Source organism: Pelobates fuscus, chromosome 6 (genome assembly GCF_036172605.1).
Source record: "Pelobates fuscus isolate aPelFus1 chromosome 6, aPelFus1.pri, whole genome shotgun sequence".
In the NCBI taxonomy this organism is placed as follows: domain Eukaryota; kingdom Metazoa; phylum Chordata; class Amphibia; order Anura; family Pelobatidae; genus Pelobates; species Pelobates fuscus.
The window spans coordinates 290,585,262-290,613,127 of NC_086322.1; the positions used below are offsets into that span (position 1 = coordinate 290,585,262).

Consider the following 27,866-nt stretch of genomic DNA (forward strand, 5'->3'; position numbering starts at 1 on the left):
TCCCTTCTGTCCCTTAGAGCTCTCCCCTGCCCCTTAGTGGTCTCTCCTCTCCCCCACCCTCCCCTAGCGGTCTCTTCTCACACTCACCCACCCTCCCTGTGCTCTTCTCATCCCCCCTCCACCCTCCCTGTGTTCTTCTCACTCCTCCCTCTGTGTGTTCTCACCCCCCCCTGTGTTCTTCTTACCCCCCTCCTCCCTGTGTTCTTCTTACTCCCCCCTTGTTCTTCTTACCCCCTTCTTCTTATTACTCCCCCCTTCTTCTTACCCCCTTCTTCTTCTTACCCCCTCTTCTTCTTCTTACCCCCTCTTCTTCTTCTTACCCCCTCCTTCTTCTTCTTACCCCTTCCTTCTTCTTCTTACCCCCCTTCTTCTTCTTACCCCCCTTCTAATTCTTACTCCCCCTTCTTCTTCTTACCCCCCTCTTCTTCTTACCCCCTTCTTCTAATTACTCCCCACTCTTGTTCTTACTCCCCCCTTTTTTTCTTATCTCCCCTCCTTCTTACTTCCCCCTTCTTCTTACTCCCCCCCTCTTATTATTCCCCCCTCCCCTCTTCTTACTCCCTCTCATCCATCTTCTTACTCCCCCCTCCCCTCTTACTCCCCCCTCTTCTTACTCCCCCCTCCCCTCTTCTTACTCCCCCCTTCTTCTTACTCTCTCCCCCTCCCCTCTTCTTACTCTCTCCCCCTCCCCTCTTCTTACTCTCCCCCCTCCCCTCTTCTTACTCTCCCCCCTCCCCTCTTCTTACTCTCCCCCCTCCCCTCTTCTTACTCTCCCCCTCCCCTCTTCTTACTCTCCCCCTCCCCTCTTCTTACTCTCCCCCCTCCCTTCTTCTTACTCTCCCCCCTCCCCTCTTCTTACTCTCCTCCCCCTCCCCTTACTCTCCCCCCCTCCCCTCTTCTTACTCTCCCCCCTCCCCTCTTCTTACTCTCCCCCCTCCCCTCTTCTTACTCTCCTCCCCCTCCCCTCTTCTTACTCTCCTCCCCCTCCCCTCTTCTTACTCTCCTCCCCCTCCCCTCTTCTTACTCTCCCCCCCTCCCCTCTTCTTACTCTCCCCCCCTCCCCTCTTTTTACTCTCCCCCCCTCCCCTCTTCTTACTCTCCCCCCTCCCCTCTTCTTACTCTCCTCCCCCTCCCCTCTTCTTACTCTCCCCCCTCCCCTCTTCTTACTCTCCTCCCCCTCCCCTCTTCTTACTCTCCTCCCCCTCCCCTCTTCTTACTCTCCTCCCCCTCCCCTCTTCTTACTCTCCCCCCTCCCCTCTTCTTACTCTCCCCCCCTCCCCTCTTTTTACTCTCCCCCCCTCCCCTCTTCTTACTCTCCCCCCCTCCCCTCTTTTTACTCACCCACGGGACCGCGGACCGGAGTGCAGCTCGGCCACCTACAGGGGAGGGGAGGGAGGGAAAAGCAGCTTCAGCCGTCTGAGTGCTCTTTACAGAGCGCTCGGCGGCTGCAGCATTTAAAGGGCCGGCCCGCCGCGGCCGGTCCTAAAAGAATTTCGGGCGGCCTGGGGGGCAATTGCCTCCCTGCCCCCCGGCCCAGCCCGCCCCTGCGCATACGTAAACAACTTCCCATTGAACAGCTCCAGTTTAGCTCTATAAATAAACTTTTTTAGTAAAATCAGTCTAACTTGACTTTTTCAGTTACACCTGGACCCCTCTCTGGGTAGTCACGAGAGACAGTGACCTCCAACAGCCTCTCCTGTTGATGGGGATGTCACTTAATGATAACATACCAGAGGTATATCTAGAGGTATATCACACCGAAATTGCGCCCAAACAACTGGCAACCATGTTTTAGATAAATTTACTATAAAATCATGTAAAAATACAAGCTGTGTGTAATGTGTGTGTGTGGAGTGAGCTGGCTGAATGTAATGTATGTGATGTGTGTTTGGTGTGTGCTGGCTGTATGTAACGTATGTGATGTGTGTGACTGTATATAATGTGTGTGGTCATGCTCTGTGTAGCCCCCTCCTGCTTGGCTTTCTTCAAGGCATGGGGGGCTATACTACCTTGATGTATAGTAAGGGTTAACTCTGCCTGCTAGTCTAGCAGGGCTCTGAGTCCCTGATGGACCTGCTGAGGTCTGCCAGTTCTGTTTCCTCCTCACCAAGGCAGCCCTGTCACTTGCACGATACAGGTTTTAATTGTATTTAGTGTTTTTTTAATGGTTAGCAATGTGTGTGTTAGATGTATCTGGAAGTTTCCTAACTTATGATGTATGCTTACACTGATCAGCCATAACACTAAAACCACTGACAGGCAAAGTGAATACAATTGATTATATAATTACAATGACACCTGCAAAGGAGTAGGATATATCAAGCAGCAAGTGAACAGTCAGTTCTGCAATATTTATGTATTGGAAGCAGGAAAAATGGGCAAGCGAACAGATCTGAGTGACTTTTACGAGGGCTGGGTCAGAGCGTCTCCAAAACAGCAAGCCTTGTAGGGTTTTCCAGATATGCAATAGTTAGCACCTACCTAAAAGTGATGCAAGGAAGGACAACCAGTGAACCTGCATCAAGGTGATGGACATCCGAGGCTCATTTATGCATCTGGGGAGCAAAGGCTAGCAGGTCTGGTCCAATCACACAGAAGAGGTACACTAGCTAAAATTGCTGAAAAACTTAATGCTGGTCATGATAGAAAGGTGTCAGGACACTCAGTGCATCACAGTTTGTTGCGTACAGGGCTGCATAGCCGCATAATGAACAGAGTGGCCATGATGACCCCTGTCCACTATCGAATGGAGATGTGGGTTTCAGAAGTGGACCATGGAGCAAAAGAACAAGATTGCCTGGTCTGATGTATCAGGTTTTCTTTTAGATTAGATGGATGACTGGGTGCGTGTGCGTCGTTTATGTGGGGATAAGATGGCAGCATGATGCACTATGTGAAGACGTCAGGCCAGCAGAGGCAGTGTAATGCTCTGGGCAATGTTCTGCTGGGCAGGGCCGGATTAACATAGGGGCTGATGGAGCTGCAGCTCCAGGCCCAGGCCCATGGAATAGGCCCATTGGTTTAAAAAAAAAAAAAAAAAAAAAATTTTTTTTTACATTTTTTTTTTTTTTTTTTACACACTACTCTTAGGGTTGCCAGATATTTCTCATGTATTTCTTAGGGTTTCCAGGTATTTCTCAGAAGTATTTCTCAGGTATTTGAGGCTGCCTAGCTGGTGCCGGTATTGCAGTAATACCGGCAACACAAATGTCTGTCTCAGTATAAACATAGATTATTCTGCAATACCAGCGCCGGCCAGTAGGGGTCGCTGTTTGTGTGGAGAGAGGCAGTGATAAGAAGTTACGGCATCTCCCTCCCTGCCTCTCTCTACTCACTGATCCGCGGGGGAGCAGCTCTGCACAGAGTGTCCAGACAGCAGCTCCGAGACATGGGGACGCTGATACATTGGGACACTGGGGAACATGGGGACCCTGAGCATGGACGTCCGCAGGAATTTTTCCGTGGGGGGGGGGGGGGCATAATTGTAATGACATCCATGCTTGGCCCCTTTTTGACAGTGTCATGAAAGGGAAGGAGCATAGTCATTTTCACATAAAGCAAGGATGAATAGCGTTTTCACAACTATGGTGTCAGGAATATATGTTTGTATTCCTGACACTATAGTGTTCCTTTCATCAAATTACAGGAACATTCTGGTCACCATAACAACTTTATCTAAATGAAAATGCTGTGATGCAAAGAGGCCCCTGCGTGCTCTTTCTTTGAAGGGGTGAAACTGCTCTCAAATGGTTTACCCCCAAAGGCTTCCTTCAGCTCCAGATCTCCAGGTCGCTCAGTGGTATTCGACTTCTGAAACAGAGTGTCAGGAAGTGCAGATTGACGTTGGGCATGGGTGCCGCTGATTGGCTAGAGTGGTCAGCTGACACTCTAAGCCAATCGCTAGTTCGCGATTCATAAAAATGTTTTAGCCAACAATGTTTTAGCCAATCAGCGGCACCCCTGCCCAGCGGCCCTCTGTGTTTCCTGACACTCAGTAAATAAAAGTGAACACATTAACACTGATATTGTTTCCTGTTCCCTCTTCCTACTCCTTGCTGCCTCTTCCTACTCCTTGCTGCCCCTTCCTACTCCTTGCTGCCCCTTCCTGCTCCATGCTGCCTCTTCCTACTCCTTGCTGCCTCTTCCTACTCCTTGCTGCCTCTTCCTACTCCTTGGTGACCCCTCCTGCTCCTTGCAGACTGGCCCTACCCCTTCCTGCATCCCCTTCCTATTCCTTGCTGACCCCTCCTGCCTCTTGCAGACCCTTTCTACTCCTTGCTGACCCCTCCTGCTCCTTGCTGACCCCTCCTGCTCCTTGCTGCTCCTTCTACTTTACCCTCCTGCTCCATGAAAACCTTTCGACCCCTTATTGCTTCTTGCTGCCCCTTTCTATTCCTTGCTGACCCCTCCTGCCCCTTGCAGAACCTTTCTGCTCCTTCTACTTTACCTTCCTCTATGCGGTCTCCCCCACCCCCCCATCCCTCACTTACCTGCTCTGTAGGCTGCCTTTGTGCTGCTCCCCTGCGGTTTCAGTCATGAGAGAGAGGCAGGGATTAGCTGTAGCTTTCTGCCTTTCTCAATTCACAGCGCCACCTACTGGCCAGCGCTGGTATTGCACTGTATTCTCACACTAAAATGAAAAATAGCAGCACAAGCTGAAAAATCCGGGGGGGGGGGGGGGCAAGTACCCCCCTTTACCCCCCCCCATTCGGACGCCCATGACCCTGAGACACTAGGGACACAGTGGCCCCATGTCTCCCAGTGGCCCCTAGTCTGTGTCCCCATGTCTCCCAGCCACTGTCCCTAGTGGCTCAGTGGCCCCATGTCTCCCAGTGTCCCCATGTCTCTAAGTGTCCCCTAGTGTCCTAGTGACATCAGGACACTGGGAGACATGAGGACACAGACTCTAAGGGACACTGGGAGACATGGGGATACAAACACTAGGGGACACTGGGCGACATGGGGACACTGAAAGGCATGGAGACACAGGGAGACATGGGGACACTGGGCGACTTTGAGACATAGGAGACATGGCAGTGTCCCCATGTCTCCCAGCCAGTGTCCCTAGTATCTCAGTATCCCCATGTGTCCCTGGTGTCTCTCAGTGTCTGTAGTGTGCCAGTGTCCCTAGTGTCTCAGTGTTCCCTAGACTCCCAAAGTCCCCTAGTCTCCCAATGTCTCTGTGTCCCCATGTCTCCTAGTGTCTCAGTGTCCCCTAGTATAAAAGAAAAAATCTCAGGCACTCACTGTGATAGATTTAGGCAGGTTTATTGGACACCGCAACGTTTCGACCTGTACCCAGGTCTTTATCAAGTCTCCAATGTCCCCTATGTATCAGTGTCCCCTATGTCAGTGTCTCAGTGCCCCATGTCTCTATGTGCCCGTAGTGTCTCTGTGCCCGTAGTGTCTCTGTGCCCATAGTGTCTCTGTGCCCATAGTGTCTCTGTGCCCGTAGTGTCTGTGTCCCCTAGTATAAAAGAAAAAAATCTCAGGCACTCACTGTGATAGCTTTAAGCAGGTTTATTGGACACCGCAACATTTTGACCTGTACCCAGGTTTTTATCAAGTCTCCAGTGTCCCCTATATATCACAGTGGCTCAGTGCCCCATGTCTCCCCGTGTCCCCTCGTGTCTGTCACCCAGTGTCCCCAAGAGTCTCAGATTTCCCAGGTCTCCCAGTGTTCCCTAGTATCTGTGTCCCCATGTCTCCCAGTGTCCCAATGTCTCTCAATGTCCCCTAGTGACATAGGGACACTGGGAGACATGAGGACACAAACACTAAGGGACTGGGAGACATAGGGACACAGACATTCCCCCTTTTTGTGTATGTTCGCCCTTTCAGCCGTTCTGGTTAGGTGATTTGTGTCAGTAGCCCACCATTTTACCGCATCCATAGACTTCCTGCTTTACTGGACACTGCTGTTTGGGGGTATGGGTTTACTTGAAAGATGAAAGCATGAGATTAGCAAAGGGTATGTGTTTTCTCATAGTTGCATCCTATGAGTTTCCCTACAGCATCTTCTCCATCAGATACATGACGCTTAGGAGGTAGGACTGTTTTAGTGTTTTTGGTCAATCAGATTTTGTAATTAGGCCCATCATAATTATCAGCACCAGGCCCACTGGGCTCTTAATCCGGCCCTGCTGCTGGGAAAACTTGAGTCCTGGCATTCATGTAGATGTTACTTTGACTCATACCGCCTACTTAGAGATTGTTGCAGACTACGCACACCCCTTTTTGACAATGGTGTTCCCTGATCTCCACGGCCACTTTCAGCAAGATAAGGCACCCTGCCACACTGCAAAAATTGTTCAGGAATGGGTTGAGGAACATGAGAAAGAGTTCAAGGTGTTGACTTGGCCTCCTAATTCCCCAGATCTCAATCTGATTAAGTATCTGTGAGATGTCTTGTTACAAAAAATCTGATCAATGGAGGCCCCACCTTGGAAATTGCAGGACTTAAAGGGACACTTCAGGCACCCAGACCATTTCTGCCCATTGGAGTGGTCTGGGTCAGGGCTCGAGTCCTGCAGGAACGCGTGGGAACGGCGTTCCTGCACTTTTCCCACAGCAGGAACGCCGTTCCCATTACTAGTCCTGCAGGACCCAGGGCTGGCACAAGCGGCTGCCAGAGCAGGGGGAGCACAAATCCGAATCCCCTGCCTATGACTGGGGACTCGGATTTTTAACTCACCTCTCCCCCTGCAGTCAGTGGAATCGTCCAGCCTCTCCTGATGATGTCAGTAGGAGGGGGCGTGACTTTCTCTGCTCTTCTCACAGGACCGCTGGGGAGCAGAGGAAGCCACGCCCCCTCATCCTGACATCATCAGGAGAGGCCGGCTTACTCCACTGACTGCAGGCTGCAAGTTCCAGATCCTGTCCCACCCCTCCTGGCCCAAGGTAAGCCTCAGGGAGGGGGGAAGGCACTTTAGTTGTTTTTTTTTTGTCCCTTTCCCCAGTCCCTGTCCCCCTCCTCAGTCCCTGTCCCCCTCCTCAGGCCCTGTCTCCCTCCTCAGGCCCTGTCTCCCTCCTCAGGCCCTGTCTCCCTCCTCAGGCCCTGTCCCCCCTCCTCAGTCCCTGTCCCCCTATTTAAGGCCCTGTCTCCCTCCTCAGGCCCTGTCTCCCTCCTCAGGCCCTGTCTCCCTCCTCAGGCCCTGTCTCCCTCCTCAGGCCCTGTCCCCCCTCCTCAGTCCCTGCCCCCCCTCCTCAGTCCATGTCCTCCCTCCTCAGTCCCTGCCCCCCCTCCTCAGTCCCTGTCCCCCCTCCTCAGTCCCTGTCTCCCACCTCAGTCCCTGTCCCCCTATTTAAGGCCCTGTCCCCCCTCCTCAGTCCCTGTCTCCCTCCTTAGTCCCTTTCCCCAGCCCCTGTCCCCCTCCTCAAGCCCTATCCCCTTACTCAGTCCCTGTCCCCCTATTTAAGGCCCTGTCCCCCCTCATCAGTCCCTGTCCCCCCTCCTCAGTCCCTGTCCCCCCTCCTCAGTCCCTGTCCTCCCTCCTCAGTCCCTGTCTCCCACCTCAGTCCCTGTCCCCCTATTTAAGGCCCTGTCCCCCCTCCCCAGTCCCTGTCTCCCTCCTTAGTCCCTTTCCCCAGTCCCTGTCCCCCTCCTCAAGCCCTATCCCCTTACTCAGTCCCTGTCCCCCTCCTCAGTCCCTGTCCCCCTATTTAAGGTCCTGTCCCCCCTCCTCAGTCCCTGTCTCCCTCCTCAGTCCCTGTCCCCCTATTTAAGGCCCTGCCCCCCCTCCTCAGTCCCTGTCCCCCTCCTCCAGCCCCTGCTCCCTTCATCAGCCCCTGCCCCCCTCCTCAGCCTCTGTCCCCCTCCTCAGCCTCTGTCCCCCTCCTCAGCCTCTGTCCCCCTCCTCAGCCCCTGTCCCTTTCCTCAGCCCATGGCCCCTTCCTCAGCCCATGGCCCCTTCCTCAGCCCATGGCCCCTTCCTCAGCCCATGGCCCCTTCCTCAGCCCATGCTCCCCCCTCCTCAGCCCATGCTCCCCCCTCCTCCTAAGCTCCTGTCCCTGTTCCTCAGCCCTGCCACCTTACTCAGCCCATGGCCCCTTCCTCAACCCATGTCACCCCCCCCCTCCTCCTAAGCTCCTGTCCCTTTTTCCACAGCACTGTCACCTTACTTAGCCCCTGTCCCCCTCCTCAGCCCCTGTCCCCCTCCTCAGCCCCTGTACCCCTCCTCAGCCCCTGTCCCCCTCCTCAGCCCCTATCCACCTTACTCAGCCCCTGTCCACCTTACTCAGCCCCTGTCCACCTTACTCAGCCCTGTGCTCTTACTCAGTCCCTGCATACGAGCATCAGCCCCTGCCACCCTCCTCAGTCCCTGTCCCCTTCCTCAGCCCCTGACCCTCTTCCTCAGCCCCTGCCCCTCTTCCTCAGCCCCTGCCCCTCTTCCTCAGCCCCTGCCCCTCTTCCTCAGCCCCTGTCCCTCTTCCTCAGCCCCTGCCCCTCTTCCTCAGCCCCTGCCCATCTTCCTCAGCCCCTGCCCCTCTTCCTCAGCCCCTGTCCCTCTTCCTCAGCCCCTGTCCCTCTTCCTCAGCCCCTGTCCCTCTTCCTCAGCCCCTGTCCCTCTTCCTCAGCCCCTGTCCCCCTTCCTCAGCCCCTGTCCCCCTTCCTCAGCCCCTGTCCCCCTTCCTCAGCCCATGCCCCCCCTCCCCCCTTCTAAGCTCCTGTCCCTCTTCCTCAGCTCCTGTCCCCCTCTTCAGCCCCGTGCCCTTACTCAGCCCCTGCATACAAGCGTATCATTTTTTTGGGGGTGAGGGGGGGGGGGGGCGGGGAGTGGATCTTGGGTGAGTTCCTGCACTTTTTTACCCAGGACTTGACCCCTGGTCTGGGTGCCAACTCCCATCACCCTTAACTCTGCAAGTGTAATTATTGCAGTTTTTATAAACTGTAATACTTACCTTGCAGGGTTAAGTCCTCCTCTAGTGGCTGTCTGCCAGACAGCCACTAGAGGGACTTCCGGCTTCTTAGAACACGAAAAGTGTTTTAACCCCTTAAGGACACATGACATGTGTGACATGTCATGATTCCCTTTTATTCCAGAAGTTTGGTCCTTAAGGGTTTAAACAATGCTGGACGTCCTCACGCTATGGATGAGGACCTCCATCGTCGACGGAATCCCCATAGGAAAGCAATGAATGCATTCCTATGGATGGGTCTAATGCGCGCGTGGGCGGAACCTGACCCAGCGCCGAGGGACTGGATTCAGGTAAGTCACTGAAGGGGTTTTAACCCCTTCAGCAACATAGGATGGGGGCTGGGAGGGAGAGGGGCACTGCAGGATCCTACAGTGCCAGTAAAACGGGTTTGTTTTCCTGGCACTGGAGAGTCCCTTTAAAAGATCTACTGCTAATGTCTTAGTGCCACAGGACATGTTCAGAGGTCTTATGGAGTCCATACATTGAAGCATCAGAGTTGTTTTTGCAGAATGAGGGAACATACACGATTTTAGGCAGCTGGTTTTAATGTTGTGACTGATCAGTAGTGATGTCCCGAACTGTTCGCCAGGAACCGTTCGCTGGCAAACATAGCTTGTTCGTGGCCAACGCGGCGGGCGAACATATGCGATGGTCGGTCCACCCCCTATTCGTCATCATTGAGTAAACTTTGACCCTGTACCTCACACTCAGCAGACACATTCCAGCCAATCAGCAGCAGACCCTCCCTCCCAGACCCTCCCACCTCCATGACGAATAGGGGGCGGACCGACCATCGCATATGTTCGCCCGCCGCGTTCGCCACGAACAAGCTATGTTCGCCGGCGAACGGTTCCTGGTGAACAGTTCGGGACATCACTACTGATCAGTGTATTTGTGCTGCAAGATATAAATAAAGTTTGCTCAAATGTTATGTATACGTGTTGCATGTTGCTCTTTCTTCTATTTATAAAGTTTAGTGTTATTTTAATAAAGCTTCACTTTTCAAACAGAATAGGACATTTTCCATACATTTCACCTGGGATGCGGAATGTTTGGCTTTTAAAGGGGGATTGTCACTTCTCAGGGTTCAAAATATAATGTTTACTTTTACCTCACTTATACCTTATCTTTAAAAAATATATGTTTAGGAGGTTCGAGAAAACATTAACATTAAAAATACAGAAATCCCCTCTGCTGCTCTATCATGAAACCAAGTGCCTCCATCTTGGACTTGTCACTCATCATACAGTATTATAAGCCCTGCCCTTTTCTGTCATTGGATAAAACTGTATGTCGAGGTGGAGAAACACAAACAATGTATCTCTTGCTCCTCCTCCAAAGCAATGTATGCCAGGCTGTGCCTGGACTGAACTGGATTGTGATGTCATTTTTAAATCCTTAATACACATTTAAAAGAAAATGGCGCATCACATGAAAAAAAGATAGATTTTTAACATTTTATTCAATTATCTTTTTTTTTTTCTTACCCTTCAATATATGATATTAAGCTAATTTTTTTTGTACCTTTACTTTTAAGAATGCTACATTAGCAAAAAAAAAATCTGAACTTGTAAATAAAAGGCCAGTTACAATTGCCTTATTTTGCAAAAGACTCTCAATAAACTAAATGACCGACACATCACTGGTTGCAACACATACATACTATAAATAGCTTTCACACCTTCTCAATTAACATATTTAAATCCTGTTTCTTAATCACCGTAATTTAGAGAAAAGGTCCATAAACAGTTTCAGGGAAACTCCAGCACCGATATACAGAATTCTAGATGTGAGGCACACAGAGTATGGTAATAAATTATTCAAAACTGACAACTTCAGAAATTGAAAAAAGGTTAATGGGGGGCGTTGCGTCACGTTAGGAACAAGCATTTGTGTGAGTGTTAAAGGAATAGTCAGTTTCAAAAAAAAAAAAGAAGAAAAAAATGAAATTAAATAAAGTTTAGCTTAAAATGCTATTTGGATTCCAGTCCATAATTTTTAGATTTCGCAATGGTGTATCTAAAAAAAAAAAAAAACACCCTCCAGTCTGTTGTTATGATTATTTTTAATTACAAAGTGCCAACATATTCCACAGCATTGTACACCAGGCAAAAAACAAACACATGTAAATGAGAGCCAAACTCAGACATGCTAATAGTCTTTTCAGATATAGTTACCGGTAATATGGCGCAGTATCCACAACTAATTATGGACTTCCAGGTTTGCAATCCATTACCAACATTTTACAATACTTATGTAAGTTCTATGACATACATCAGCTGGAGACTATGAAGGTGACAATTGACAGTGGGAGGGCAAGATCTGAGAGGTGGGGAATGATGAGATTGCTGTACAGATATAAGTTACTCATTGTTTGCTAAGAGTTGTGATTTATAGGGATTACATAGGATTACCTATGAGAGGAAGCATGGTGAGATGAGGAAAGGCATTCTGTATGAATGGGGGAATATTAGGGACGTCCTGTAAGGAAGTGACGAAGCTGGGAGTATGAATAGAAGATCATTGATGGAGCAGAGGGTTTAGATTGTAACGACTAATTAGAGATGATTGGGAGGAAACAGGACTGGAAATTGAATAAATTTTTACATATGGACCCAGTGTAAGGAGGACTGACAAAGAGCTAGGAGAGTGCTTAGACTGACAAAGGGCCACGAGAGTGCAAGGACTGACAAAGGGCCACGAGAGTGCAAGGACTGACAAAGGGCCACGAGAGTGCAAGGACTGACAAAGGGCCATGAGAGTTCCAGGACTGACAAAGGGCCACAAGAGTGCTAAGACTGACAAAGGGCCACGAGAGTGCAAGGACTGACAAACGGCCACGAGAGTGCCAGGACTGACAAAGGGCCATGAGAGTGCCAGGATTGACAAAGGTCTCGGAGAGTGCAAGGACTGACAAAGGGCCCTGAGAGTGCCAGGACTGACAAAGGGCCGCGAGAGTGCCAGGACTGACAAAGGGCCGCGAGAGTGCCAGGACTGACAAAGGGCCCTGAGAGTGCCAGGACTGACAAAGGGACACGAGAGTGCCAGGACTGACAAAGGGCCGCGAGAGTGCCAGGACTGACAAAGGGCCGCGAGAGTGCAAGGACTGACAAAGGGCCATGAGAGTGCAAGGACTGACAAAGGGCCACGAGAGAGCAAGGACTGACAAAGGGCCGTGAGAGTGCAAGGACTGACAAAGGGCCATGAGAGTGCAAGGACTGACAAAGGGCCATGAGAGTGCAAGGACTGACAAAGGGCCACAAGAGTGCAATGGCTGACAAAGGGCCATGAGAGTGCAATGGCTGACAAAGGGCCATGAGAGTGCAAGGACTGACAAAGGGCTAGTAACTTGGTAAGTAAGGATGCCAGGGACTAGCATTTATTATGGACTTTGGTGATCAGTAATTTGGGCACCATGATAAATATAATGTGGGTTCTTCTCGTGTCCGTGATCTGAGTATTTATTTTTGTCTAACATGCCCTTGTTTCCTTCAGCATGGATAAATCTACATGAGATCAGTCCTGATCCAAACTATTAAAGGGTTTGTAATAGAAGTGAGTTTAGATTGTAAGCTCTTTTGGGCAGGGCCCTCTTTGCTTACTGTCCCCATATCTAAAAAATGCTTTATTAGAATTACATGATGTGTCTTATTTACCATTTGTACAGTGCTACGGAATATGTTGGCGCTATATAAATAATTATAATTGTGTTCACAGGCACTCTCAACGTGCGCGCATCTCCCTGATTTTTCACAAGCACATTAAAAGTGTGCGCATTGGACTGATTTTTACTCATACCCCCAATGTACTTGCATCACCCTGATTTTATAGTCACATCCTCTGTAGACATTTATATTTTTAACTATCACACCTGTGGTTTCGAGACCCAAGAAACAAGATTGGTATGTTTTGTACAAATTAGGATACAAAAGTAGGACATTTCTAAACCTAAGTTAACAGTATACCATTAAAAAAAGACTTTTTAATCATAACGAAATATGTAAAATTATAATTTTGAAATATGAATATATAACAAAAAATTATGATACTTTGGAAATCAATGATGGGACTTCCCATTTGATTTTTTTTTTTGTCATACACAATCAAACCTCAGACTGCTATTCTGCTTACAGCACATGCTGTCCGGTTCCTCTTTTTCCTGTTTTCCAGCAATTTTTGAAAAAGTCAAAACAAGTCTGTGAAGTGATATCAAGCACAGGAAAAGCACAGTTCCTGCATGTCATTAGCAGAGCTGCAGAGTATTGTGAGTGCAAGGTTCTGCCGAACAGCAGATAACAATTGTGTCGGAGGCTGCATAATTAAGATAACCATTTTTTTGCCAGCAATCCCTTGTCTTTTATTCCATTTATCAAAGGAGACTGCATTTAAGGACACATCGACAAGTCTGAAAGCGCGCATCTCAGTCTCGTCAGTCGCTGATAACTGTGATTTTTTTTTATCACCGTCATTTAATTCAACGCTGTTTAACCCCTTAAAGACCAAACTTCTGGAATAAAAGGGAATCATGACATGTCGCACATGTCATGTGTCCTTAAGGGGTTAAACAGAATGCCCTACATGATGGGAAAATCATATTAAAAAAAAGAAAATAATAATAAATGAAGATATTAAACAACTGCAGAGAATTGACAAGGAGTTTGAACAAAATTCGCCAAACTAGATAAAAATTCTTTGATTCAGCTAATTTGGATAAATTGTAGAATTCCCCTGTTATTTATTTATTTATTTTATATGTATATTTATATTTTTTTATATTATATATTTATATATTTTTATATGATATATTTTACATCACTCTGCATCACATACATACCGTTTAAACTGTGTTGCGTTATGTAATGCAAGTCTACATTTCTCCCTGTTATTTAAATAGTTTGTTACAAAGTCACAGTGCTATACTATTGTTTCTTTAACCCCTTAAGGACACATGACATGTGTGACATGTCATGATTCCCTTTTATTCCAGAAGTTTGGTCCTTAAGGGGTTAAAAGGCTGTAAAAAACATAACTATATAAAAAAAACACAAAAACTGACCTTTTCACCTCCTAGAATGCTGACGCACTAAAAAAAAAGTGGTATTCCTCGGGAATTGTCACTTGTCACTAGGAAATATGACCTTTCTCAGCGATTGTATGTCAATTGCACAGGTTGACGCACATTGGTTGAACTTCCAAGGGGACATTCAATTCTTGGCAGTAAAACGCGCAGGAGCTTTTAACTGGCCATTAACTTTTCAGTTTTACCTGACCAATTCAATCTGATACTCCTGGAATATTATATGCCAAAGGAGAGCAGGATAGAAAGACCTGTATCACTGCTGGCACAATCTCCTGCTCCTGACACTAGACTTCCAGTGTTACTAGTCCTCCGTGGAGATTGGTCAAATAAATTCCATGCTATTAATAATGGGATGCTAGTGCTACTTGGTAACAATAGCCTTTCAGTGGATGTCGAGAACTGAATTCCAGCCAGAACTACGTGGTCATTTTACCTGCGGCCCTTTTTATTAGGCTGATAGGGTTATTTACCATATTGTGAATTTTCGATAGGAATTTTAAGTTTGAGGCGAAATATGAAAACTAAAAACTTAGCCGGCTTTGAAATGTTTTCTGATACGGTTATTTTTGCCTTAAAGGAACGCCAGAGCATTAGGAATACAAATGTGTATTCCTAACGCTGTAGATAGCCATTTAGGTTCCTTGCCCCCACCCACAGGGATTTTAAAAAGTAGTTTACTTACGGTACTTACCTTTTCTCCCTCGCAGTGCAAGTCTCTGTGTTTGATAAATTCAGCCAATCCCATCGTAAAAGCAGCGGGAGGCTAATGCGCTTGCATCGCAAAACGCTGTGCTGCTCCAATCAGATGGTCTCTATGCTACCATGTGATTGAAATAGCAGAGTGAATGGCAATGTGTTTACTTGAAAAGGGTGGGGAGGTAAATCGCACCCAGACTACTTCATCGAGGTGAAGTGGTCTGGGTGCCTATAGCGTCCCTTTCATTTTGAAATTCACTTGGAATTCACAATAACTAACACTGTAGTTAATAAACATGGTAGTAAGTTTGAAATGCTGACAGCCAGGACAAGAAACTTGACAATCTCCTTAGAAATTCTCTGCCAATATAAATTGACTGTAAAGAAGCAGGGGGTGAGGCTTTTATCTGATATCAGAGGTAGGCCATGCTGAATTCTTCATTTGCATGTAGTATCATTCGAGAGTCACCGAACTTACAACAATTCAACATATACCGGTATGTCCGAGTTGTCATAGAAATTACAGGACTGAAGTCCTGAGACGCTTTAAAATATTACCCCTTTGACTTTCAATCAAAAAGATTTGAAACAGCCTCTCAATTGTGGTAACTAAACCAAATGGTTGAAAATGTAGACCATCCTAGAAAACCTAAGTTGCCAGGACATCATTTTTTTCATACAAATCTATAACAACAAACACACCTCATCCCGAGGATTCCATTAAAGAGAAAATAAATGAATTCAACTCTATAATGACTTATTGGTGGGTTGAAATAATAGCGTTTCATCTGTTTGACGACTGAAGAAAGTTCCAAACCAAAGCGCCAATATATATATATATATTTTTTTTTTTTTGTTTTTTTGCAATTGAATTAGTCACTAAAATTAAAGCAGATATTTTAGCTATGATGTTCTAGTACACAATATTTGTTATGGTCTAGATATCCTCAAACAAATGTAGAATATAAGGAATAATCTCAGAATATGCCTATTGTCCTTGGGAATCTGCATGTTGACCTTGAGAACTTGACCATTCAACTTGAGAAGTTGCCCACCAATCCTCTTGGGTACCTCTCTATTTGTCCTGTAAAGCTATTCATTTGGATGCCAAATAATTATCACAAATCTGATAAGAATGTCTTGATTTTTGGACCTGAATCTAAATGTCCATAGGTATCCCTCTGCTATCCTGCTTGTCTGGGAACCAATGGTAAATAATAAATAAAAAAATTGCTCCAATACACAAACATGTAATGACATATCCTTACACACTCTAAGATATTAGATGTGTGGACTTTGGCCTAAAAACAATCTTAACTCACCATCCCAAGACGGCCTTAGCATCATGGAAAACACACTCCTCAAACGTGTTAAAGTGTTAACGCTTTTGTTTTAATTATTATTCGCAATACAAAGTATCCGATCAACTAAGGCATTTGAAAGAATCTTAATAACTGTATTTATCATATAACTATATACCTCTGGAACTCAATTCAGTACAAATGCCAGATCACTCACTTCCTCTATTTAGATTTTTCAAGCACTCCCTCGAATTTCAAGTCTTCAAAAAAGATTTTAATAAATATTCTTCGTCCCCACCCTCACCCACCACTAACTTTCTGGTAGACTGACACTTTATGTCCGTCTTCACCTCTGGAATTAATTTTGCTTTAATTCTTTGTTTACAGTTGATTTTATTCGAAAAACAGTAAGTTGTGGAGAGATGACAACTGGATTGCAACATTCAGGCCATAACTGCTGAGTTGCAAAAACAAAATTGAAGCAACTGAGATTTTGTTTTTTCACCATAGTAAGTTCAAACAACATTATGCCACCAGGCTGTCATCTGTTGTGTTTTTAGAGCCCACCATTCTCTACCAATTTGTCACCTTACAATGAAGGACCTCCCAGCTGTTGGTATTGTTTATCACTGTTAAAGTGATAGACCATGTTTTTTGTTTGTTTGTTTTTTTGTGTAAATGTTCCCTTTAATGCTATAAGGTTACACAAAATGGGTTATATATTTACTCAAACACGGTTTAACTAAAGTGAGAATTGTCAGGGATCTAAAGTGAACTCAAATTGAATTTCGAATGTAAGACCAAACTAAGCAAATTGGGAAAATGATTCACTTAGAATTCCAAACAAAACTCTTCCAACTAATACTTAGTGAATGACTCTGTAAGTGTGAATTGTTGTGAGTGCAAAGTAAATTCAATGTGTGCTTCATAGTTAAAGTGAAAACATAGATGCGTTGGGTCATTTTTTTCCAATTTTACTTTTTTCAGAATAAAATTTGAAATGACTTTCAATTTACATTTGAAATTCAGCTTAAAGGAGAAAGGAGTCAATTATCTAATCAGGATTATTAACTAAACTGTGAATTGTGGAAAACTGAACAGGGAGGTTTAAATTTATGCAAAAGTAGATTAAATGGAAATATTATGCAACTCGACAATGTCTCCATCTTTTGGAGATTTTTACCTAAAAAAAAGACTAAGTTCCATGTTCACTTTATGATTATTCATAGCATAGAGAATAAACCTGTATAATGTTTGCATTTATAAGGAAAACATTGCTGATGTATAAAAAGATCACAAACGTATAAGACGACAAGCAATAAAATGTTTAGAATTCCAATGTGTCTTAAGATTCTCTCTCCCACCACTGAACACAGTACAGTGTATTTTTTTTTTTAAACTATGTGCTTACCAGGGCCTTCCTGATACTCATAATATTAAAACCATACCATCCTCTTATTAATTTACTATTTCTGAATTCTTCACATCCCATGTAAGCACAGGATATTGCATTGCCTTTCCATATATATTTAAATATGAATACACCAGCAAAGTGAAACAGCATAAACATAAAATACAAAAATACAAAAAAAATTATAAAAAAAATATTAAAATATTTCCTCACCTGCTTTATCTTCACCGCATTATTTTAAATTCATGTAAACTCCGTATTCTTTCTTTATGTCTTTTACAAAAATTAAATTTGAAAAAAAATCATATTTTTTTGAGGGCATAATACAAAATCAAACAGTGATATCCGGGGCACTCTAATGCACGCTGGAGAGATCATTTAGTTGAGTGAGAAATAATCTGGGATAGTGCCAGCCAGGGTGGGTAACATGGTATAATGCAGAAGAAAAGACAAAAGCTCCGAAGGTGGGGGGGGGGCAATGCCAGTCCTGAATTTGTAGACCAGATTGGTTTGATTGAGAGCAGGAGTTCAAGGTTGCAAAGTGTTACGTCTGACACTGGCCCAAAGTGCGAGGCAGTGGCAGAGGCAGGTCTGATCGGAGGTAGAGCTGCAGCTGGTCTCAACTTGCCTTTCAGCCTCGCTTACGTTTCCTGTTCAACAATTTCAAGCACAAATTCTCTGAGCTGAGATTCACTCACTTCCTCAGTGAGAGGATTTGAGAAAAACAAAAACGACAAAAAGCTCAAGTGTACAACTTGGTGATGGGAGAAAATGTTTATTCCAGCGTGGAGAACAATGCGGTTTTAACTGACAGAAAGTAACACCAATACAGCACTTCCGATAGAAGAATGTAGCAATGGGCTTTAGATAACAATGCAGAAATGTAAATGTGCATTGGATTCATCCTATTTGAAGCAGTTGTCGAGCAAGCTTCAAATATGCATCATGCGGAGCTATTCATTGAATTGTTAATTGTTGGGAATTCAAAGTCAATTTCTTTTTTGGGGGGTAAAATAGCTACAGTGGAAAAATTCTCAACTAAATTTTCAGTTTAGCTTTTTTTGGCCTAAGATCTGAAACTACATCAATTTCGACCTTGGTGAATAACCCTGACGTTTTACAATGTCGTGTCTGGTAGAAATAAATGAATAAATAAAATAAATAATATAAAATCCAGATTTTAGCGTAAGATTATGGGAATTGAGACTTTTGTCGTGCAACTATTTAAATATGAAAATGTCAGTTCTGGTTCAGATGCAAGGGTTGCAAGGACACTTCTGCATCTGTGAGGAAGCAAGCTTAAATATAAAATGAACATCTCCCACTTGATCTTTATGTGGGGAGTTTATTTATACACTATGCTAATTACTATTACAAAAAACAAAAGTGAAATGAAGAAGCAATCGAATTCCGTTTCAATTAAAGGCATTGGATAGGTTTTGGCATCAAACCCATGTTCTGTTTTTTTTTTTCTGTTCAAATCTCTATAGTTTAAGTTTAGAAAAAGAAAACAAAAATTGCTTCTTTTTGCAGCATAACCCTGTGCTCTTATGCACGCCTCCCCTTTTCACAATACACCTTCCTGATTGCAAGGTGAACAGTGTAGCTCAGCCAATGAGAGATCAGTGTGATCTGAGCTGCTGACTTGGCCTCTCATCATAACCAATCGCAATCCTCATATTAAAACAAATAAAAGATTTCCTGCGCTAATGAGAGCATTAGTAGGCAGATAAAACAATCCAGACCAGAGTCTCTTCATTCTGGTACAAAGTACAGTTCGGTATGGAAAAGAGGGAGCAGGGCCTTGTAGATAGTCTCGAAACCAGGAGATGGTCAGTGGATATGGGGAGACAAAAGAACAAAGAGAAAACAATATAGTGTAGTATCTTCAGAAAGTTGGTGAAAGTAGTATAAAAACACACTTCCAGTTTTCAGGAGCTGTAGATTACCTCCAGGTGGTAGCACCTGGGTAGTACAATCCTCGCCTACTGATGTTGAGGTCCTGTAGGGTTTTGGCAGGTGTTGTATCCCGATCTGATCACAGTAGAAATAGTGTGTATCTCCAAACTTGAAGGTCGTGAGTCACTGTTGTAGATTTGTATGCAAAAAATAAAACCGCAAATAGTGCTCACTGGTATAAAATCAAACTTAAAAATAAATAAAATAAGAGGTACTCACAAAAGGGGAGCATTAAAAGCTTTTTTTTCTCAATCCCAATCGCATAGGTGGTATAATCCCCACCAAGGATATGGTTGGAGTTTTTATAAAATCTTTTTTAGCAAAAATATGAGATTTGAAAGTACAGAAACTTAAGTTGTGTTGGTGCCTGGAGGGTACATTTTTTTTTTTTTTTTAATTCTTTATTTTTGAAATATTTTTGTTTTTAAAGGGGGAAGGTGTAGCGAAAGCCACTTCGCCACTGTGTTTTGGAGGGGGCTGCTTGCCCGCCTCTTACCCTGTGACTACGGTCCCTGGGCGATTTGGCCCTTTATGCCCGGTATTTGGGCATACTGTGTGTTATTGGGCTGCCCCAGGATTATGGGCCCTCTCATCAGCCCATACGAAACTTAAACCCCATGGCGTTTGAACTGTGTTTGTGGCATCTGAGCGCTGTTTGGATATGTTGAGCGCTCAGATCCAAGTGGGGGTTCTGTTTAGTATAACAGGAGTTATGTATTTTTATGTCTTTTGGTGGTTGCTGGTAACATGTGCTTAATGGAGGCTGAGTTTGTCCCTGGATATAATTAAATCAGCTTCTCCATTGTCTCCAGGATAGAGGATTCTGTGGAACTAGTTTGAGCTGGAAAAACCATGCTTCCAGAAGATTAAATGCACATTTGTACTAACTTTTGAACCCCTGGTCCAATTCGTATGATTTTTGAGTATGTTGTTCCCCTGAATGGATTGATTGTGAATATGTATTTTTATGCGAATGTGATGTATATTTTGGGAGTTATGAATGTTGTGTAAAAACTGTATTTTCCCTACCTATGATAATTGTATTTTCCTGTGTGTACAGATAATTAGTTTACAGGTAGAGGGGAGGGCTATGTGTGGGATGTAACTATTGTGTGATTGGTTAATGTACGTTACTGTGTGTGTCCCCCCCCTTCATGGGAGCACCTAATAAAAGGGGCTGCAAGCTAGCAGCCAGAGAGTTCTATTTTTACCCTCAACTTGAGTCCTGTCTCTTATTGGGGGAATCTGCCAAATTCGACACCAGCCTCGTCCGGGAACCGCAGCAATGGTATGAGGCCGAGCGAAAGCACGGGAGAAGGACGGCCGCCTTCCCGCCAGCTGCTGAAAGCAACACAAGAGCATAAAACATGCACCCCCCCCCTTTGGACCGGCGGGGGATATCCCGGTCCCCGCCAAGGGGAGTGTCCCGAACCCAGCACCAAGCGACAGACACCAAGACATCTCGAAGACACGCGGGGCCGGGAACACCCAAGATGGTGGAGCACTATCAGCCAACGCCACATGACAAGCACCGAAAACGACCTGGCACCTCACACACCGGTGAACAGGCAAAAGACCCCATCACTATTATATTTGATCGCTTCTGGGTCATGCTGGAAGAGCGCCTGCGGGCGGGAAAGCCACACCGAATCTCCCATACTGCGACCAGAGCTGATGGCGGAAGGGTGAGTGAGGGTCCACTTCAGGGCAGCGCAAACAACCAAGCTCCCGACACTCACGTTACAAGCCCTCCCGGGCTGAGAGCTACAAGGGGCAAGCCCCAGAGGTGCCGGCCACACAAGCCGGGAAAAACAAAGCGGAGACCCAAGCGACCAGCCAAGATTCCCGGCACTACCCCGAAAGGGTCGAACCTGGACCACAACGGTCTCCAGGCTCGTGGCCTATATGCACCAGCCCTCATGCAACCCCGGGGCAGAAGGGGACCCCCGCCCCCGATGTATCGCGGCATCACACAGCCGAGACAGCACCCAGACGTACGATCCACACCAGGGAGACAACGAACGACCGGCACTCACAAGGCCCGCAGCAACAGAGTCCGAATCCCGGCACACGCTACGGAAGAGAGATCCTTAGCATATCAAGCCAATACAGTCAACGGTCAGCAAGGTCTTCACCAGCAGGGGTATCAGGACCTTCCCACACTGTACCTGACAGCCCTGGCCCAGATTAAGAACCAACGCTTTTATTGGACCAGCACCAGGGAGAGAGGAGACACTGGGTTAGCAAACACTAAGGACTACCTACTGAAACACAACAGTGGCATCGGATGACGGTATGCAGGCCCACCGCTACGGCCGCTAGCCGTGCAATGCAGGACAAAATCCCCAGTGCAACACCCAACCTTTTATAAATAACTCGATATACTGGTCTAATTTGGCCCTCAATGCAACGTACAGTTAATATGCTACATCGTAGAAAGTTAAAGTCTGTTTTATTTTATTTTGATTTGTACAAAGCTTTTGATATATGCATTTGACCAATCTGTATTTTCTGAACGCAACTACGCTAGACCACTCTTAGACCATTCTTAGGCTTGTATAGCTTAGCGTGTCTGAATCTATCTACTATGGTCATAGAGCCAGATATCTACATGTACATGACCAAACATATATCGACTAGCAACAAAAGTATATCACATTCATGCATAATCAGATACCTGTCAGTTTATAAGCGTTGTTCGGATATACGCATCATTTGAAAATACTGTCATTCAATTTAGTGAGAAACTAACCTAACTAAAGCTCTGACCGAACATGTCTATAGTATAAGTATACGACCGTAAATACACTGCTACAACTACATGTACTGTTAGACCGTAATCTTAAGTATGCTTAAACCTGTTTAAAAATATAAAATTGTGCATGTTACTAATATACCCCGCATGTTTCGCGTGGGAAAAGTTGGAGGAATGCCGTTGGGGTACCTCTAGCCTGCCTGTGTTATGCTTATGCACTACAAAAAAAAAAAAAAAATGTACGTTACTGTGTGTGTCCCTCCTCTTCATGGGAGCACCTAATAAAAAGGGCTGCAAGCTAGCAGCCAGAGAGTTCTATTTTTACCCTCAACTTGAGTCCTGTCTCTTATTGGGGGAATCTGCTACAAGGGATTGCTATGCTAGGCATATTCCCTTGCTATAATCACTGAGCTCTTGTAAGAGCTTGTTCCTGCTTCGTTCTGAAGGGAGATAGCTGCAGCCTGCGGTGCTTATGGTGTCTGGTGGAGTGCTTGGAGTCCTCTGGAAGCGCTAGGAGCATCTTTCAACTGAGGTACCCAGGTGATCCGTTACAGAAGGGTACAGAAGAAAAAACAGGGGGTTAACATTCCTGTTACATAGTGCATATAACATGTGCAAACAAGTAGTGATGTGCTCATGGTAGGCTTCTTTGTAAGTCTGGATTGGGTGGGTGTGGGAGCTGGCAGTCTCGCCTCTTTTATCGTCTTGTATTATACTTTTTTGCTGCTCCAGGACTAGGGGGGGGGGGGGGGGGAAGGGTACAGAACTCAAAGGGATGGGGTACAGGAGGCTAGTGTGCTAGTCCTCTATCTTGTGTCTTATTTGACCTAGTTTCTGCGTCTGTTACCTTGTGATGTTCTGGTGAGTCTTTGTAGCGCTGTTGGTGTAGGGTAGAGGAGTGTGGGGGTGTAGGGTGGAGGTTCCTTTCCCCCTTTCAGGGGTCGGTGGTGAAGGAACTGTAGCGCTTGGTGGTCTTCGTCAGGGGTTTGTGGTTTGGTGTTGGAGATAAGGTGTTTGAGTGCTAGTGATCGTGGTCGGTCGCCTGGGGTGTGGGGGTTTGTATCTTTGGTTGTATTCTTTCTTTAGGATTGGTTCTAGGGGGCTTAGGCTTGGTGGAGGAGGGAAGAGTGGATGGGCTGAGTGACAAGGAAAAAAAAAAAGGGGGGGGGGGGAAGGAGGGGGGTTTTCTTGGGGGTCGTTGCCCCGTAGTAGGTGAGGGGTGGGCTCTCTACGGCCTACTTGTGGTGCTGGAGTGTCTTATCTTGGTGTGGGGAATTCGTATAGCCAAGGGTCCCATATTTTGTTGAAATTCGTGATGGTGTCGTGTACTATGGCGGATAGTTTGTCCATGTGTCTGGCTTCTTCGATTTTGCGTAGGACCATTTGCGGTGTTGGTACCTCGGGTTTGCTCCATACTTCCGCAATCGCCCTTCTCGTCGCCAGAGCGATGCGGGCGATCAGCTTGTTCTGGCATCGAGGGGTGTGCTGTAGTGGCCTGGATAGCAGCCAGGTCCATGGGTCTAGCGGGATTGTGGTGTGTAGGACTCGGGAGGTGATTTGGGCCATATGGTCCCACAGTGGTGTAATTTTGGGGCACTCCCACCAAACGTGGAGGTACGTGCCTTTGACTTCACACTGTTTCCAGCAGTGGTCCGAGTTTATAATCCCCATTTGTTTGAGTCTGAGGGGGGTGAGGTACCATCTCATGAGGGTCTTATATGCCTGTTCTATATGGTTTACACAGATGGATACCGTAGCAGTGGCCTCCCATATTGCCCCCCAGTCGGAGGGTGACCGGGGGCCCGAGGTCCCTCTCCCAAGACGACACATATGTTAGAGAGTGTTCATTTTGGTTTGTAATTATGGTCGTGTAAAGGGTAGAAATTTGGCTTTTATGGATTGGGTTTGACATGCAGGTTTTCTCAAGTGCAGTCAGATGTGTGGTGCTTGCTTTTTTGTTTATCGGTGTCTCCAGAAAGCTACGGATTTGTAGGTAGCGGAATTGGTCGAATGTGTTTGCCTGGAGGGTACTTTTAAGGTCCCCCTATCCCTTTCCCTGCTGCCGCTGCCAAGTACTGGATATGGTTAGTATCACTAATAAATTGTCAGCCAGTCTCTGACGTTTGACCCAAATGCGCACACACACAAAAAATAAAAAATATATAATATAACCATGTCTCCCTTTTAGCCATCTGAAATCCCAGGATGTCTGTTCTAGTTATTTAATAACTTGGGTGTGAATGCCCCTTTAAGACCTGCAAGGCCAAATCTCTTGGTTTTATAGTTTACATTATTAAGTGCCTTTAGCCTTTTCTGGAAACAATGCATCATACATTACTGTCTGCGCCAGATTCATGAAACATTCGTGTGATCACCTTGAATGAATGAGTACATTGTTCAGACAGGGTTTGTTACCACTGAACTCTTTCCAATGTCAGGTGACCCGTTACTTTTTAGAGAACAATTGAATTGCAGCTCGGTTTGTTCAGTGAGTTGTTCGTGATGACCACTTACCTCCTGGGAAATGTATCATATTTTCTCAAGCTATGGAATTATATAGAAATATAAAATGTATTTGTAATTTAAAAAGCAACAGGGCGTTTTATAGTTATTGTTATTTACTAAACGAGGAATTGTAGAAAATAGAAAAGAAAAATATTTCAGACCCAGCTAGATGCACCTGTTCCCTGACAATTCACCACAATTCAAGGTAAAGAAAGATTCCAAGTACCATACCCACTACAGCTGACTGTAGTGGTTATGGTGCCAGTAGTGCATTCAGTCAATGAGCTAGCAATGTATTATAGGGCTTAACAGAAGCTCCTGCTTAGGAGCTTCCACCTATCCATGGGCACAGTGGAGGCAAGGAGCTGGTGATATAGTTGTTTTTTTTATATGTGCTGTAGTGGTTATGGTGCTTGGAATGTTAATTTAATAAATAAATACTGTAGTCAAATGTTGTTTTTTAAATGTTTTTCAAAATATTAATTTTAACAAACAATTCAAAAGAAAAATGGGCATAACAGAAAAAAGGGAGGTAAAATGAGGTTATAAATAAATATTCTAATTTATTAGTAGAAAAAAACGTTATCTGAAGATAAGTGACAGGGACTTGTATCCTATGTGTGAAAGGGGGATTATTGACCCTTCCCATATTTAAAGGGACACTCCTGGCACCCAGACCACTTCTGCCCATTGGAGTGGTCTGGGTGCCAACTCCCACTACCCTTAACCCAGCAGGTGTAATTATTGCAGTTTTTATAAACTGCAATAATTACATTGCAGGGTTAGCTCCTCGTTTAGTGTCTGTCTACTATACAGCCACTAGAGGGCCCTTCCTGGTTTCTGGCACAGGTTTTCTGTGCTAGAGCGTCGCTGGACGTCCTCACGCTATGTGAGGACCTCCAGCATCGCTCAATTCCCCATAGGAAAGCATTTTCAATGCTTTCCTATGGAGAGGTCTAATGCGCGCACGCGCGGCATTGCCACGCATGCGCATTAGGTCTCCCCCGCCGGCGGCTGTGCATGTGCGATCGGTCTCCCACGCCGGATGACATCGGCGGGGGAGGAGCGTGGGCGGACCCGAAACCACCGCCGAGGGACATTGGCGGCGGTCTCAGGTTCACCAACATGGGATGGGGGGTGGGAGGGAGAAGGGACCTGCAGTGCCAGGAAAACGGATTGTTTTGCTGGCACTGGAGTGTCCCTTTAAACAGTTTTTGACTCAAGTGCTGAAGTGTTGACGACATTTCAGGCAAACTCACTTTGTACAGTGCTACGGAATCTGATGGCACTATATAAATAATAAAATAATTTTAAAAAATTATGAAGGCTGGATCAAAGGATTTGTGTTTATTCTAAATGGTTTGATATGGTTTGATGTAAAAACAGATCTGTGTTATTACAAATTCATGACATGCGCACAGTCGATTATTCGGCAGGTGCGCTGTTTACCCCAAACCCCCCAATAACTTACAGACACCGTATTTCTGTTGGAATAAAAAAGTCCACAGCTTTATTTATTATTATAAACAAGGTAACAAATTGGGGTCATTGCCACAAAAGTAAATATACCTCCACCCCCCACCGTACATAAATTACCCCCGGCAATGACCCCGCCAATAACAATAAATAACATTATAAATAACCAATTAACACATAACATATGGCCTACCAAAGAGGCCCCATATCCATAACTTTTTAAACTGTAGGGGTGTACCGAGACCCCCCTACACCACCTGGTTCGGAGCCACCGATGAGCTCGAACCCACAAACCATTTCACACTCCAGTTTAATCCAGCCTAACCAATTTATGCTCCTCCTACCTTCCAATTACCCAAGCCCTATCCCGCCGCTGTGACCAAACGGGAACTCCAAAACAATAGGGAGGGTGGGAGGGACAATTACCAGGTAAGTGTCAGTTTAGTTAAAATGTCCCTTGGTCATAAAATGGCCGCTTAATATACTCCTATAGTCCAACCCCCATTTACCAATAACCACACCCCTTTAACTGGTTACTCCCCTGCCTACTCCTGGCTCTGTCAAGGCCCACTCCCCTGACTGCGCTGTTCCATGGGCTACATGACATGCGCACAGTCGATTATTCGGCAGGTGCGCTGTTTACCCCAAACCCCCCAATAACTTACAGACACCGTATTTCTGTTGGAATAAAAAAGTCCACAGCTTTATTTATTATTATAAACAAGGTAACAAATTGGGGTCATTGCCACAAAAGTAAATATACCTCCACCCCCCACCGTACATAAATTACCCCCGGCAATGACCCCGCCAATAACAATAAATAACATTATAAATAACCAATTAACACATAACATATGGCCTACCAAAGAGGCCCCATATCCATAACTTTTTAAACTGTAGGGGTGTACCGAGACCCCCCTACACCACCTGGTTCGGAGCCACCGATGAGCTCGAACCCACAAACCATTTCACACTCCAGTTTAATCCAGCCTAACCAATTTATGCTCCTCCTACCTTCCAATTACCCAAGCCCTATCCCGCCATAGCAAGAGACTTGACCCCTTAATGTCTCGAGCGACCCCCACCACACATAAATAGGGCTTTGGAAATACCCTCCTGGAATCCTAAGTTTAGCAGATCACACCCCACATCAGACAGGTGCACACCATCCCGCCTAAAATAACCGGGCAACCCGCCCTCCAATTCAAAGTGCCTCACTGGGACCCCCCCTAGTCTCCTAATAAAGACAGACATGGCCTTATTTACTTTACCACGGCAACGTGCCACAGCCGCCGGGTCCCTGGCATGCCTCCAGTTCAACCGCGGCACCATTTCAGACCAAACTATTGTAACTCCTGGGACCAGAGCCCTCACCCTGTCCAGGTCCCTCTTCATTCTCCTGACCAACACCTTCTGGGGGACCAAACCTAAGTCATTGCCCCCACCGTGAATCAACAGTATATCCGGGGCAAACCCCTTGGACAACATCCCAAAAATTTCACCACTTATACTCTGCCAGCTGAAACCCCTAAAACCAAACCACCGAAGGTCCACTGTGTCCAGAAGAAAACCCAGTTGTGTGCCTTGTCTCCGAACTGCGGCCCTCTTCTCCGCCCAGTAGACAAACGAGTGACCCACCAGCCAAGCGACCAAGCCTGAAAGGAAACAAATTCAGTTAACCGGCAGAGCACCCTTTTCCCACATCCACAACATTCCATTCACACCAACCTTTCCGGCCTTACATATGCACGGAACCTGATGGAT

At 45.9% G+C, this 27,866-nt stretch overlaps 1 protein-coding gene across 1 annotated transcript in view; it reads right to left on the minus strand.

The window, feature by feature from the left end:
* The window catches only part of ARHGAP27 (Rho GTPase activating protein 27), a 95,808-nt gene extending 78,094 nt beyond the window's left edge, over positions 1 to 17,714 (minus strand). The window contains exon 1 of the mRNA XM_063459427.1: positions 17,621 to 17,714. The gene's annotated coding sequence lies outside the window, so the exon portion shown is untranslated. The remainder of the gene's footprint in view (positions 1 to 17,620) is intronic.
* Between the last annotated feature and the right edge of the window lie 10,152 nt (positions 17,715 to 27,866).